The 15046-nt window shown below is 41.4% G+C and overlaps 1 long non-coding RNA gene across 2 annotated transcripts in view; it reads left to right on the top strand.

Moving 5' to 3' along the window:
• LOC128312768 (uncharacterized) overlaps nt 1–14670 on the top strand; it is a 498949-nt gene extending 484279 nt beyond the window's left edge. For both annotated transcript variants that reach the window (XR_008292452.1, XR_008292453.1), the window contains one exon: nt 14176–14670. This is a non-coding gene — a long non-coding RNA (uncharacterized LOC128312768). The remainder of the gene's footprint in view (nt 1–14175) is intronic.
• Nucleotides 14671–15046: the final 376 nt, after the last annotated feature.

Genomic DNA, 15046 nt, shown 5'->3' with positions numbered 1-15046 from the left:
AAACTACTTGAACAAAAAAATGCAGATCATTCATTAGGAAAGTGCAAATTGAAACTACAATGAGTTACCACCACATATTTATCAGAATTGCCTAAATTTTAAAAAGACAAACAATACTAAGTATTGCTAAGTTTGGGGAGTAATTGAACTCTATATATTACTATTAGAGTGTGAATAAGTTCAACTGCTTTTGAAAAACTGTTGGAACAATCTATTAGAGCAAAACATTTGCCTACACCATGACCCAGAAACCCTTCTCCTAGATATATACACAAGAGAAATGAAATACACTAAAAGGCATGTACAAAAACATTCATAACCACCTTGATTCATAATAACTGAAAACTGGAAAAAAATCAAATGCCCATTAACTTGAAAATGAATCAATATATTACAGTTTAATCATACAATGGAACACTACTGAGAAATAAAAACCAACTGCTGATATATGCAACAACATGGATTAAATTCACAACTGTTATGTGCAGTGAAAGAAGTCAGACACAAAAGAAAACACACAATATGATTACATTTATATAAAGTTCAAGGACAGGGAGGCCAAATCTATAGTGATAGAAGTCATAATAGTGGTTATATCAGGAGATATGGTTCAGAAAGGACACAAGGGAATCTTTTAAAGTGATGGAAATATTTTGTCTTGATTTGAGTGGTGATTACATAGGCGTGTCCAGGGATGCATATATCTCAGCAATTAGTGAGCTGGACACTTAAGATTTGAGCCCTTTGACCTGGGTGGCTCAGTCGGTTAAGCGACCGACTTCGGCTCAGGTCACGATCTCGCGGTGCGTGAGTTCGAGCCCCGCGTTGGGCTCTGGGCTGATGGCTCAGAGCCTGGAGCCTGCTTCCGAGTCTGTGTCTCCCTCTCTCTTTGCCCCTCCCCCGTTCATGCTCTGTCTCTCTCTGTCTCAAAAATAAATAAACGTTAAAAAAAAATTTAAAAAAAAATATTTGAGCCCTTTGTGCACTTCACTCCAATTTAAATTTAAAAAAAAAATTTGTAAATTATTGGGGCTCCTGGGTGGCTCAGTCAGTTAAATGTCTGCCTCTTGATTTTGACTCAGGTCACGATCTCACAGTTTCATGGGTTCAAGCCCTACTTCAGGCTCTGTGCTGTTAGCACAGAGCCTGCTTGGGATTCTCTCTCTTCTCTCTTTCTCTTTCGCTCTGCCTCTACCCTGCTCTCTCTCTCTCTCCCTCTCTCTCTCTCTCTCTCTCTCTCTCTCTCTCTCTCAAAATAAATAAACTTCTAAAAAATTTTGTAAATTATTTTATGTCACATTGCCTAGGACTGCCTTCCCCCTTCTCTCTCTCTCTCTCTCTCTTTCAATCTCTCTCTTTCAATCTTTCTCTCTCCCACCTTCCCTGCTTGGAAAGTGAGTCCAACCTCAGAGAAGTAAAGGACTCCACACAGACAAATTTGGGTTTAAGTAGGCTATTTTAACCATCAAAATGAAGACAGCAAAATTGAATTGGGACTTGAATTGCCTGCTTTGGTTATCTGTAACAAAGACTCACTGGCTAATTGCCCCAAATCCCACTTTACTTTATGTTGTGTACTTTACTGGTTTCTGGTTTGAATACTAAGGAGGATTTGCAGCAGAAGAGAATAGCTTCCCAGTAATAGTGGCCTTTACTCATCACGTTCACTGGATACCAAAAAGATTATGGCTTCTGTCCAGTCTACTCACAGTGAGCAGTGTGGACTCCAGGCTGATCACGTAGCCCTCCGGGTCTCTGAACCTTCCCTAACCTTTGCTTGAAACATGAAGGGGCTGGGCTGAGTGTTCTTGGATATCTTGTTTTGTTCTAATGAAATACAAAGAGTCTCTATTCTTCCATGAGTCTCTGTGTCTGCTATAAACAAGGTGTGTTATACGTGGGATTCAAGTTCATTCTACTTTATCCAGTAATCCTTATGATTTTACTTTTGTAGAAGAAAAACAAGAAAACAATATTAGTCATTGGATGCAAGGATGAACTCCCCACACCCTAGCAATAGGGAAGGATGGGAACGGAGAGCTCAACAGGCAACAGTAGCAGTGATATCCTTCTTCTTTTAGAGGAGAAAACAGCCCCAAAGGCATTGGACTGACAGGTTTCTTACATGTTCAGCTGGGAGTCTGAGCGTTTTGGGTCTTTCTACTTCCTCTCATAGAGTGTACAAAGCCAACACCATGCCTGTGTGTGTCTGTGTGTGTGCATACACACACATGTGTACGTACACACATGTGTGTAAGGGTTTTTACATATGTAGTGAATCTGCATAGGTATGTACTTGATTTTGTGTACATGTGTGTTCACATATGCATGTTTCTTAGTGGTTGCATGTAAGGATGCAAATATGTGTGATATGTGTTTGTGTATATGTGTAGGAGCGTTGGGGGGGATGCACAAAAAAGCTGCCCTAGGCTTTATCCTATTTTTTTTTAATGTTTACTTATTTTTGAGAGACAGAGCAGGGCGGGGGATGGGAGGAGAGAAACAGAGCATGAACAGGAAGCGTCAGAAAGAGAGGGAGACACAAAATCCGGAGCAGGCCCCAGGCTCCGAGCTGTCAGCACAGAGCCCGAGCCCAATGAGGGACTTGACCCCACGAACCATGAGGTCATGGCCTGAGCTGAAGTTGGACGCTCAACCGACTGAGCCGCCCAGGCACCCTGACTTCATCCTATTCTCAAAGCTAAGCAATAACATAAATAGTATGAGTCAGAAAGGTGAAGGGTTAACTGTTTACTGAATACAAAATTCATTCAGAAAAAACTGTGCTTTGTAACTGGTAAGAGGAAGTATTGACCAGCTTCTGGTAAAGTTACAATGGCCAGACTTGCAAAGGAAACTCCTCCTAGCTTGGAATTTTAGAGTGTTTCCTAGGGGTTTGAAAGGTGTCCAAAAAATGATGAGGCATTTCAACAAGGGGATGGATTGGGGAGACCTGGCGTTGAGTGCTTGAACTCACCTTCCTTTCCATCCACTACCCCCTTCCCTATCTTTCACAAATAATTTTAAGAGAAAACTAATGGATTTATACTTAATATCTTCTCCCTTTTTTTTTTGTCGTGTCCTGTCTTCTAATGGGGCTCAATGCGTAGTACAGGAAAAACCCATAACCCTTCATTCTAGCTCCTCTTCTTTTCACTAAATTATCTCAGTTTCCTCATCTGTCGAGTGGGTGTAATGATTATCTTGGAAGTGGTTGCTGTGTATCACACAAGCATAGCTTATAGCTTCCAGTCTGTAAACTCTATGGAAATAGGGAACACTCCTGGTTTGTTCATCTTTGTCTATCGCGTATTCAGTACAGTGCTTAGGTCCCTCAAAGTATTTGTTGCATGATTGAAGATGTCAAAAGGAGGCAATGTTTTAAATACATCCTTAAGTGCTATTATAAAGTCATTTGGTGGTAGTGGTGAAGGAGAAGTAATAGGGAGGGATTTCTCTAATTTGTACTCTACAGGGATTTCAAAAGAAGGTGGAAAGCAGGAAGGCGATAGTCTGTGTGGGAGCCAGAGGCTGGAGATGTCAAGCCAGACTGAGCCAGCTAATGCTTACGGAGACAGATCGCTTTGTTTATTGCCTCCCCTCCCGGGCTCCAAGTCCTTGGTCAGTCTGCACCCTCACATTTCTGGAGAACACAAATGCCTCAATCGACCAACAGGGGGTGCTCCTCTTATGAGCTTGGCCCTGACCTTGATCCTGTGATCTGACCAGCAAGGTAGGGAAAATAGAGACCTTTGCGAATCTGGTTCAGTATATACAGAGTCAGGCCCTGGTATTAATAGGATTTTATTTATACAAGAAAAAAAAAAACCCACAATACGAGACACTTCACATTTCTCTGAAATAAAATACGCAACGGAACATAGAACTAACGACTGGAAATCACAGTGCTCCAGTGGGCTTTCCCGCAGGATGGAAGCTGTGAGTGTCTGCCCAGGTAAGTGCCCAAAATACTCAGCCCTCTTCCAGACGATTTAGCTAAATTCTGGAGAGTAAACTGCACACATGTCCTCTCCCCCCCACCCCTCAGGCCCAGCACTGTTGGGATCCCAAGAAGTCATCCACATCCTGCTTGAACTATTTGCCATCGTTACTACAGATAACTGTAGTTATCTCCTTGCTAAGGGGCCAGTTTACGATTTCCTCAAGCGACCTCATTTCAGTTAAGCCTCACACCTTCCTTCCCCAGTAAGCAGTTATCAGGCTTGGTTGGGAGCTCAAGACTCAGGGATAAACGGGGAACAATTCTTTCGCTTCGGAAGCTCACCAATACAGTGACCGCTTTATTGTAAGGATTAGCTGCACCACTTTCTTCCTCTGCTGTAAACACCATGCCGAGGCTTTACGGCCCTTTATCTCAGTTATTTCCCACCACAGCTCTGTGTGGTAGGTGCTCTCATTAGAGCCATTTTCAGGATGAGAACTGAGGGTTAAATGGGTCCATAGCATGCCTAGAATGGTCAAATTACTGAGGAGAGATTCAAAATTGAAATTCAAACAGCCTGACTCTTGAATGGCAAGTCACTTCTGTACTAGAAGGGAAAGGAATGAAATGGCATAGATCCATTTAATGGCTATAGAAGTTAAGGGAGAATTCCCTGGTGCAGGATAATTCTAGTTGGGTCTTGAAACTAAATGGAAGCACGTAGTTAAAGGAGAGAAGTGAAGGCATTCTCGGAGGAAGAGAGCATTTACAAAACATCTCAGAATTATAAAAGTTCCTCTTATATTATGATGCCAGGGTCATCGGTAAACATCTTTCTCCTTCAGTGGGGTTGGGTGGTGGTGAAGGGACATGGGTGGAATGAAGCTAAAAGACTCTAAACTTTCTCAATTAAAACTTGAACGGCCATCTTCTTAACACCAAAGAGAATTTCAATCTTTGTGTGTGTGTTATATTTGAGAGAACCAGGTTATTTAGAGTTGAATATGTGAGTAAGTTGGGTGACTGTCGTGATTAGTCGTATTAGATTAGTACTTCCAAGGTCGTAAGGCAAGTTTGTTGTGTGGCTCACGTATGACCTTGGTGCCTAAAGTCAGTCCAAGGTGGTTTCAGCAAGAGTGTCAGAATTGCAGTGCTCAAGATGGAAATGATGGGTAAGAATGTGTAAGTTCCTAGGCAGGAATTAGGGGTTGGGGGGAAGATAGGTAGCCTTTTCCAACCTTCTGCATTTAACCAGAAATGTGATGTCACCAGCTTGTCCTGCCCTGTGAAATGGAATGGAAGATACGGTCTATCTATTCCCATTGCCTCCGGTTTTTAGGAAACAAATCCTAGGCATACAGAGCCGTGGACAGGAAAGTCACCCATTGGAACATATTTATTTGCAGGAAGATAATTTAAGTGATTCAGTAGAAGGGATATCCAAGATAGCTTTCTTTTTCCTTTTCTCCATGTAAGTTAGCTATCCGTCAACTTTCTCATTGGCTACATTCTTACAAAGGAACAATCGGCACAGGACACCTTTGGGGGGTTTTGTTTGTTTGGTTTTGGTTTTGGTTTTTAAAGTATACAACCTGATGATTTGATATACATAGCCATTGTAAAATGATTACCAAGATGAAGGTGATTAACACACCCATCATTTCACATAGTTAATAGAGGTACCTTTCTTTTTTTCTGCGGTGAGAATGCTTAAGACTGACTCTCACCAACTTTCCAACATACACATTATTAACTACAGTCACCATTCTGTAAGTAGATCCTCAGAATGTATTCTTCCTAGAACTGAAAACGCATGCTCTTTGTCTTACATCGCCCACATGACACTTTGAAAAGAGTCTGCCTGCGAGGGATGGCGCCTGAACTTGGCTGGGAAATTGTGGAAACAATGAAAGATACGTGGGTGTCCTCACCTCTGCTGTCTCAAAATGTCCAGCTCTCGGGTTGAATATTTTCCCCCATGAAAACCCCATTAAAAACAGAAACCAGAACTACGAACTAAAAGAAAAATATCTATTTGAATTTTTCTTCCGGTGAACTGCCTTCTTAGCTATTTTAGTACATTTTCTTGGTGGCTGATGCATAGCGAACAGAATTGCGTTTCTTTCCCACAGACATCATATTTCTTCGAACAATCCCTGGAACGACAGTCATCTCAGGACCCTTGACACACAACATCAAAGCCACTGGAGAAAGCATGGGCTGGGGAGAGGGAAGAAGCAGGGGTAGCATCCCACCTGGGGCCCTCTTTCCCAGAGGCCGCCAGGTAGCATCAGGTGATGTGTGACAGTTTCCTGGAAAAGTGAGAGGCTTTTCTCTCCTGCATATTGACTGCCATCGCTGCATCCCACTAATTCTGGAAGTCAAGTGATCAAGATCGCTGATGCTGAAAGCTGAACAAATATTAGTGATAAATCGTGGAAATGCAGAGTTGAGAGCCAGACAGAAGGTCAAGAAGATATCTGAGTCAGCCCTCTGACTAGTAGCAGGTTGATGGGTTATTATGCTGGTTTTGAAGACCAGGCAACTGGGGACCAGAAGTGTTTAGGCATCCTCTTCTGGTCCAAGGTCAGCTCCAGGGGGAAATGATTCTCTTTCCATCATCACACATACTTCCCCAACTAGTCAGCAAGGGACATCGAATCAGCATAGTAGCCATATCTGTAGCTATGGAACACATGAGATTTTCCCTTTGCACACACACCTATGAAGGATGTACTACCGTCATCACCCCTGGGGGTTAGCTTTGGGACTTCCTAATACTCAGAGCAACGTAAGCAAAACTGCCTCACTTTGCATAGCCGAATTCAGAACTGAGCAAAATCATACTGGATGTTCTGTTCTCTTTTGTAGCCAGATATTTTTAGATACTCCTTTTTTGACCCATTGTAAAAATAATACACATCTATTGTGAAAATAAAAGATAAATATAACAAAGCGTTCTCAAAAACACCGTTCTGCAATTACAAAAATCACAATTAACATTTTAGCGTACAGCAAGAGTCAGCAAACTTTTTCTCTAAGAACCAGATGATAAATATTTAGGCTTTGAGGAGTGATGGTCCTTCACACAACAGCTCAATTCTGCCATTGTAGCACAGAGGCAGCTATAGACAACACATGAAGAATGAGTGTGGCGGTGTTTCAGTTATTTACAAAAACAGGCAGTGGAATAGATTTGGCCCATGGGCCATAGTTTGCTAACCCCTGGCATGTAGAATTTGGAATTTCTTTCTATGCGTATCACATCATGTATACAACTCTGTATCCTGCTCTTTTCCCTTGATGTTATAACACAAATGCTGCCTCGGGTTATTGAATGCTCTTACGCAATATTCTGCACGCACCTGTTGCATATTATTCATTTTATGAAGATACCAAAATTTGCTATGACATCAGATATTTAGATGTTTTATAGTTTTCTTACTATTTTACATACCGTGATGAACATCTGTGTGTACACTTATCTCCATTTCAGGTTATTTCCGTAGGACAGATTTCTGGAAGTGTTGTTTTTTTTTGAATACTCTTAGAAAATATTGCCAACTTTTTTTTTTGTCCCAAAAGGCTTTACCAGTTTCCTCCCAGAACTGTGTATGAAGTTGCTCATTTCTCCATAACCACACCAACACTGAATATTACCACTTTGTAAATCATTGCTGCTTTTATAAGAGCCAGAACATTTTAGGTAAGTGAGGAACTGTGAAAACATGGGACTTAGGTCACTAGACCTCCTCACCCTTCACTCACACAGATGACTCCACCAGAAGGGAATGCTAAGAGATCAGGGGCCTAGCTCTTTCTCCTTTCCTGTACCCTCGCAATCAACCCCCCCTCTTCTGCTCCAGGCAGAGGGCAGAGAATGAAACCTATTATCTTTCTGAATGGTCCTTCCCTCTTCCTGCCCATCTCACATCTGGACTGAATACAAATCCCCTGGTTTCCTGTTTCTCTCCCCACGAAAGATTCCGAATGTCAATTCCAAATTAACTCTTTTTTTGCTCTGCCTCTATATCTCAGTTCAACCCCCAACCCTTTACTGACATTTTCTTATTGTCTCAAGAGGAGTTTTAATGAGCTCTGCCTTTTTAAGACTCCCCATCCAGCCATCTTGGCTAGTTGTCTTCCCTGGGCAGAAAGCCCACATGAATATATGAAGACGCTCTGTGGGCAACAGAGAATAGTGGTGTCTGTGGTGTAGGTATGTGAATTCAAACTCTTCTGACAATGTGCCAGCCCAAGAGGTTCTCCAGTGTATTGACTAGATCAAGCCCATAGGGTCTCACACTTACGATCCTGGGTCTACCTCATCAGCCTCTTCTATCGTATATCTTCTGCATTTTTCCCAAATACTTGGCTCAGGTCAGATACATTAGGCTCAAATTTTGACTGTGAAACTGATTATGGTCATGGAAAAGTCACTTAATCTCCATCAACCTCTATTTGTTCTCCTGGAGGTAAGATAATAGTATCTTTCTCATAATGACTTATGCATAGTAAATATGATTCCACATTCTTATAACTCTGCCTGTCCGCTCTTTTATCCTCACTGCCACTGACTTTCGTCTGGTCAAAACTATTGCACTGTAAGTCTGACAGCGTCTTTGCATGCTAGCCAGGCACACAGGCCTTCACAACCGGCCCTTGTCCAGACTTCCACAGCTTCTTGTCCCCTCCCCACCAAGGTGTTCTCAGACCCCAGTCAAACCCCACTGTCCCCACACACATTTTAGCACAGCTAGTCCTTGACTCATCACGATCTTTATTCTCCTCCTGTGTCGTTTCCTTGCAAACATTTTAAATTAAGAAAAGCTCAAATATCACCTCTCTGATATCACCTGTCTCTCAGATACTATCTCCCACCACACTAGACCCATATATGATGGCACTGAAGCGCTTCAGTGTCCTAACAGATATTTATTGAGCAGCTAGTATGTGCCAGGAACTTCACTAAGCATTGGGAATACATCCAGGAGCAAGACAGACCCTTGTTCTTCTCACAGCCACTTACAATAGCTTCTGCATTTTGACCATTACGTCAATTGGAAGTCGGGGGCCTTCCTTCCAGACTGGGAGCTCCATGAGGAAAAGGGTGATATTCCATTTGTCAGTTAGCCCTGGGCTGGGCACACAGTGTGGGTGCTTAGGGGATGTTTATGGAATAACTGTATGTTTTGTTGCCGACAGGAAGCAGTGACCTTCTTCGGAATAGGACAGTGTCTGATTCACCTCTGTATCCCCCCCACAAGCAGCCAGCACAGAGCCTGGCACCGTAAATCCTGAGTAAATGAATACAGGAGGAAATGAATAACTGACACCAGATTGCCTCCTGACCCCCTTTCCTTAACTCTCACCAAAGAAAACAAAACCCAACAAAAAGGCAAGGAAGAAAACTGGCTCCCAAACCTGAATATCCCCATACACGGTACACTATCGTTTCCAGGAAGATGTGAGCTTCCCAAGTTACAAAGTTTGATACGTTGTAACAGTAATAATAACCATAGTTATCACTTTGTGATGGCTAATTGACATATTCACCTCTTGTTGGCTGAGGGAGCTGAGGTGGGGGATACTGAGCCTCAGTTTCCTCTTCTGGAAGATGGAGATAATCAAGCATACACAAGTGTGCTGAGGGATCATTAAAGTAAATGAGGTAAACTGCGTTTAAGTACCTATCTCCTGGCACAGAGTAGGTACTCAAGAAGTGTTAGGGTTTTCTTTTTCTCTCTAGTATCCTAGTAATCTGTGTGACAGCAAAATTTAAGCTTGTTTTCATTAAAAGTGCCTCCTATTTTTCCTCCAGTCAAATGCACAGATTCTTATTCCAAGAGCGTCATGGGTGTCTGCTGACCCCCAGAGAATTCTGAATTTTCTCAGTGTGCAGGGTGGTGCTGTAATAAGGGACAATAGAACAGCATCGAATTGTGTTCACTGGTTAAGTGTTGGGTATGCTCTGTTCTCAAGGTGGCTGGGCTGAATTCACTAATTCATTCAACACAGATTTCCGAAGGGCTGGCCGTGCGCCAGGCACGGTACTAGGTGTGGCTTGTGGCAGAAATCAAAGCCCTCCTCTCATGGAGCTGATTAGGGAATCAAACAGTAAATGTATAACATTTCTATGTGAAATGAGGATGAGTGTGATGGAGGGAAACACAGCGTTAAGAGGAGAGTGTGTGCTGGAGAAGGCTGGGTGGGGGAGTTGGAAGCGGGGAGAGACTGAGTCTCTGCTTGGCAAGCCACAGGATGAGTGACTGCGGGCAGTGCAGGGTCCTGTGCATCTGCACAGGTCACACACCCATGAACCAGCCCTGACTTTGGGCAAGCTTGCAGGCTTTTCTCTGCTTTGATTTTTAAATGGGAAGAGACTGGGAAATATTGGCACATTGGATGAAGGGTATTGGATCTAAAGCTGTTTGCCCCCAAGCACCTTGTACCGAGCTGTTTTCCTAGGCTTTGGGGAATCCTGGATGGAGTGCATGTGTGGTGTATACGGGGTGTGTGATATGTATGGAGTGTGTGTGAGAGATTGCTTGTGCATGCGTGTGCGTATGTGGTAGATATGGGGGGCGGGTGCTTGTGTTTGTGTTTCCACTGGGAAGTGTGCGCACAGTATCCTATTTTCCAAAAAGGTGCATGACCACTTCTAAAGGGTTAGGAACCATTTACTTAAAGAAATGGAACCAGAAATTTCACTTCCCCGTAGGGAAGCGACACTATTAATTTCTACCATGTGCGTGTCTCCTACCGTACAACATGTTCATATTTCATCTCATCTGTGCGCAGAGAAACCACTAGGCTAGCAGAGCAGGACTTTGACAGCAGTTTTTCTCCCTGGTTCTAAAACCCGGGTTCCTAAATGTCCTCGCCATTGGAGGGCATCACTGTTTACCTTTTCCATCTCTGCCGTGTTCCTGAAAGCAGCGAATCAAGGGCAGAACCTCAGTTTGACCTTAAACTATTCAGCTCCACTTAATTACCTATTGTGGTGGAAGGCACATAAATACAGGATGTGCCTTTGCTCCGCCATTCTGCTTTGCATCATTATCAAAAAGACAAATGTAATTCATGTCCAATTACTCACTCACCGCAAGGTCAGAATATTTATTTTTATCTTACTTGCGATGTTTAGGGTTAGTGATATCAGTATTTATTCACGGCTAACCTAAATCAAACATCCTGTTGATATCTATAAAGGGCCATATAGTTATTGTCGCAGGTATGCTGAGTCACAGAGCACATACAAAGTTTATGAGTTGACAGGGAAAAGGCTGCGGGGGGGGAGATAAGTGTGCAAGTGGCTTGCGAAATAGCCACATTGTTTATTTATATTGTCCATTTATTGAACTTGATAGGTGCTTGGGAAACCGAAGCCAGTTAGAAACAAAATAGTGAGGATTGTTTTTTCTAATTATTATTATTATTGTTTTTAAACGTGATACCGGTGGTAACTTTTTGGTTAAATTCATCGAAGGCTCCTTCTAGAAATTGTTTTCTCCTTCTAATGGAATAGAGCTTTGACCAGCTAGAGAAAGACGAGGAAAGACGTAGGAGACATGGAGAAATACAGGGGACTCATGTGACCAGGATTAATTTACTCACAGATCCAGAGTAGCAACTGCTGCTGTCTGTCCACAATTCCTGCGGTCAATTAATGAGATTAATTTGAAGAGGCTCTATCGAAAGGGAGGACCCAAATGCTTAGAAGTCGCAGTATTCGATTGATCCATTCCTTTTCCTGTTCAGATCCGCCCAGTCAAACATATTTTGTTGTCTTTGGCCACTGATATCAAAACATATTAGCTAATTTCCTGAGCTTTTTGTCAATTCTCTGTCTTTGCAGACCTCACTCTTGTAGGTTGTACCTGGCAGTCCATCTTTATATTCTTGCCCTATCTCCATCTACCTACAGTAACAGAATATTTATATATAAATAAATAAATAAGTATATATATATATATATATATATATATATATATTTTTTTTTTTTTTTTCCTTAACCCATCCCATTGTTTCCCTTGGTGTCCTAGGATCGATCAGCAGTCTGGGAATCAATCTTCCAGATGAAATCTTACTATGAGTTAGTAGCTGTGAAATGTGGGCAAATATTTTACCTCTGAGCCTTGGTTTCGGTCTATAAAAGGAGGATGTGAAATCAAATAGTTTCTTTGGTCCCTTCCTATTATATCTGTCTATATTTCTATAATTTTCTCTCTAGTTACTCTAAGGCACGTGGTCATTAGTAATGGGGCAGCTGACTCTCAGCTTAATCAGACAAGCCAAGCTGGGGAATTTGTGAATGATTTTAGAGTCTCTGGCCAATAATAAATGAAATATGAGTCATTGATGTGATATAGTCTCCAGAAAGGTAAATTTGATGTTTGAATACATTGAAATATATTCGATTTTAGAATATGAAATTTCCATTTGGGTGAATCAAGCATGGTTGAATAAAGGCAACTTCATAAGGTTCATAGTCTATGGACTGAGATAGAGGCAGGAAAATCTGGTTTCCTCTATTCTGCTCAGCTCACACCAAAAAGAGGGTAAAAGAACAAAAAGAGAAACACACTCAGAAGACGGAGAAAGTATTGGGAGGGAATTGAAAGGATGTCCGAGGGAATGGGGAAAAATAAAGGAGTTGTTTCATTTGGATATGTTAGTAGCCTTCTAATGTTGGCAAAGTTGTACAAAAGACAAAATATTTCTGCATATATATATATGTATATGTATATATATATATATATATATATATACACACACATATATATATATATATATATATATATATATATAAAATGAAAAATTAAGATCATGACTAGAAAGCTCAGGAAGACTCAGATTCATGTAAGGAAACACTTTGGGGCAGAGCTGTCCAAAATTTGAATGTGCCATGTCAGCTGGTTGTGAAAGTACCCTCACTGGGTAGTTTAAATCCAGGACAATCACGGCCATTCCAGCAGCACAGGATGGTGGGGATAGTCGTATAGCCCAGTGGCATCAGCCCGGGGGAGGTTTGCCATCCAGGGGACACTTGGCAATGCCTGGAGATATCTCGTTGCTACAAGTCTGGGTGTGAGTGGGCTGGTACCACTGGCATCTGGTAGGTAGAAGCCAGGGATTCGCTAAACATCCTGTAGTGCACAGGACAGCCCTCCACTGGCAAAGAATTATCTGGTCCAAAGTGTGCCAAGGTCAAGAAACCCTAGTCTACAGAATTTGATAATGATGCTTAGTTCCTAACATCTCCACAGGTGGGAGAAAAAATAAAATGTATCTATCAGAAAAATGATTGTAGAGGCAATTGTTTGAAATGACATGTTAAAAAGAATACTAATGACAATGCAGAGGAACAATTATGAAAACACATATCTACATTGAAAATACGATTTTAAAATACTGGTTTGAGAGTGGTTATCTCTGATTAGCGGGATTATTCATACTCTGGTTTTCTTTGGTTTGTTTGTTTGCTTATTTTTCTCTATTTTCCCAGTAGTTATAAAGTATAAGTAGTGCTTTTAAATTTAGAGGCAAAAAAAAAAATCTTGTTGAATTTTGAAAACCTGTTATGCCCCTGAGGACCTAAATGGCACATGGTAATAATAACAGTAATGGCAACTTCGATTTAGCTGGTGAGCGCATGTGGAGATAGGCCAGCTTATTCGCTCCCAGTCAGAATGTAAATTGTTATAACCCCTTTGGAAGACAATTTGGCAATATTACTATAGAGCCTTAAAAATATTCATAGCCTATGACCCAGCCATTCTATTTCTGGGAAGCTAGCCTAAGGAAATAATCAAAAATAGGCACAAAGATTTATGCACAAAGATGTTCATTTAAGCATGATTTATAATAGTCTAAAATTCAATTTATAATAGCTACAAATTGGAAACAGCCTAAATGAATAGAAATAGGTGAATTATTAACTAAATTATAATAAATCCATTTGATGTAGTACATAGCCATTGAAAATAATGTTTACAGTGACTGTGTGACAATGTGGGAAAATACTTAGGATACACAGCTAACTTTAAAATAATAAGGATCCAAAATACATTAAGAGGATAACTCCCAAATGTGAGTATACCAAGGAATAAAAATGTTTGAAAGGAAATATGTTAAAATGTCAACAAAACGTACAAAAATTTTAGAATGTGGGATACAAGTGGCTTTTCTTTCTTTTTTTCTTCTTTTTTTTTTTTTTTCTTTTAAACTAGGCTTCACGTCCATTGCAGAGCCCAACATGGGGCTTGAACTCAGGACCCTGAGATTGAGACCTGACCTGAGATCAAGAGTCAGGCGTTTAACCTCCTGAGCCACCCAGGTGCCCCTATTTTCTTCCTTTTTTAGTATATCTATGCCATTTCCAAACTGTATATAATGAAAAATATAACAGTTATAACCAGATAAAAACGCTGGTAAGATTTATCAGGTGCCAAATCTGAGTCTATTGCAGATGTTCATTTAAGGACCATCATCTCATTTAGCGTTATAACTACTTTCAAGGTAGGTATATCATGCCCATTTCACAGATGAGAACACTGAGGTGGATCCTCTTCATCCTCCATGTCTTATCTTAGACAGTGTTTCCTCTAAGAAGCCCTCCTTGACCTTCTGAGTCTGGTTAAATTTTTTTGAGTTCCCATTGTTCCCATTGTCTTTCTGGGCGTTTGGGGGGATTTTTTGGTGGCGGAGGGGGTTGGTGCAGGCAGTGCCTAGCAAGTACACAACACAAAGTATTTGTGGACTGAATGAATGGACAAAGAAATGAATAACTCACCCAAGCTGGTGAGCGGTAGGATTGGCCAGGTCAGCCTAACTTCAAAGTCAATGTCGTCACAGAATGCTCCAGATGGATTGTGGCGAAAACCAAAGTTCATTTCTCAGCACCTTTCCCAAGGTTCAGAACTTATTGTTGAAACAGAATGGAGCCTGGCCTGGAAGTTATACATTTATCCAGCTCTAAAGGCCTGAGTGCCTTCAAAGGGCAGCATGGATTTTTCTCTGCAAATCATGAGCATTTCCGCAATGCTTAACATGGCAGCTGGTAATGATTATTTTTCCAGTTTCCCTTTGAAATTTCATGTT

This window comes from Acinonyx jubatus, chromosome F2, assembly GCF_027475565.1.
Source record: "Acinonyx jubatus isolate Ajub_Pintada_27869175 chromosome F2, VMU_Ajub_asm_v1.0, whole genome shotgun sequence".
Classification (NCBI taxonomy): domain Eukaryota; kingdom Metazoa; phylum Chordata; class Mammalia; order Carnivora; family Felidae; genus Acinonyx; species Acinonyx jubatus.
This window is presented reverse-complemented; position numbering and strand designations above follow the sequence as displayed.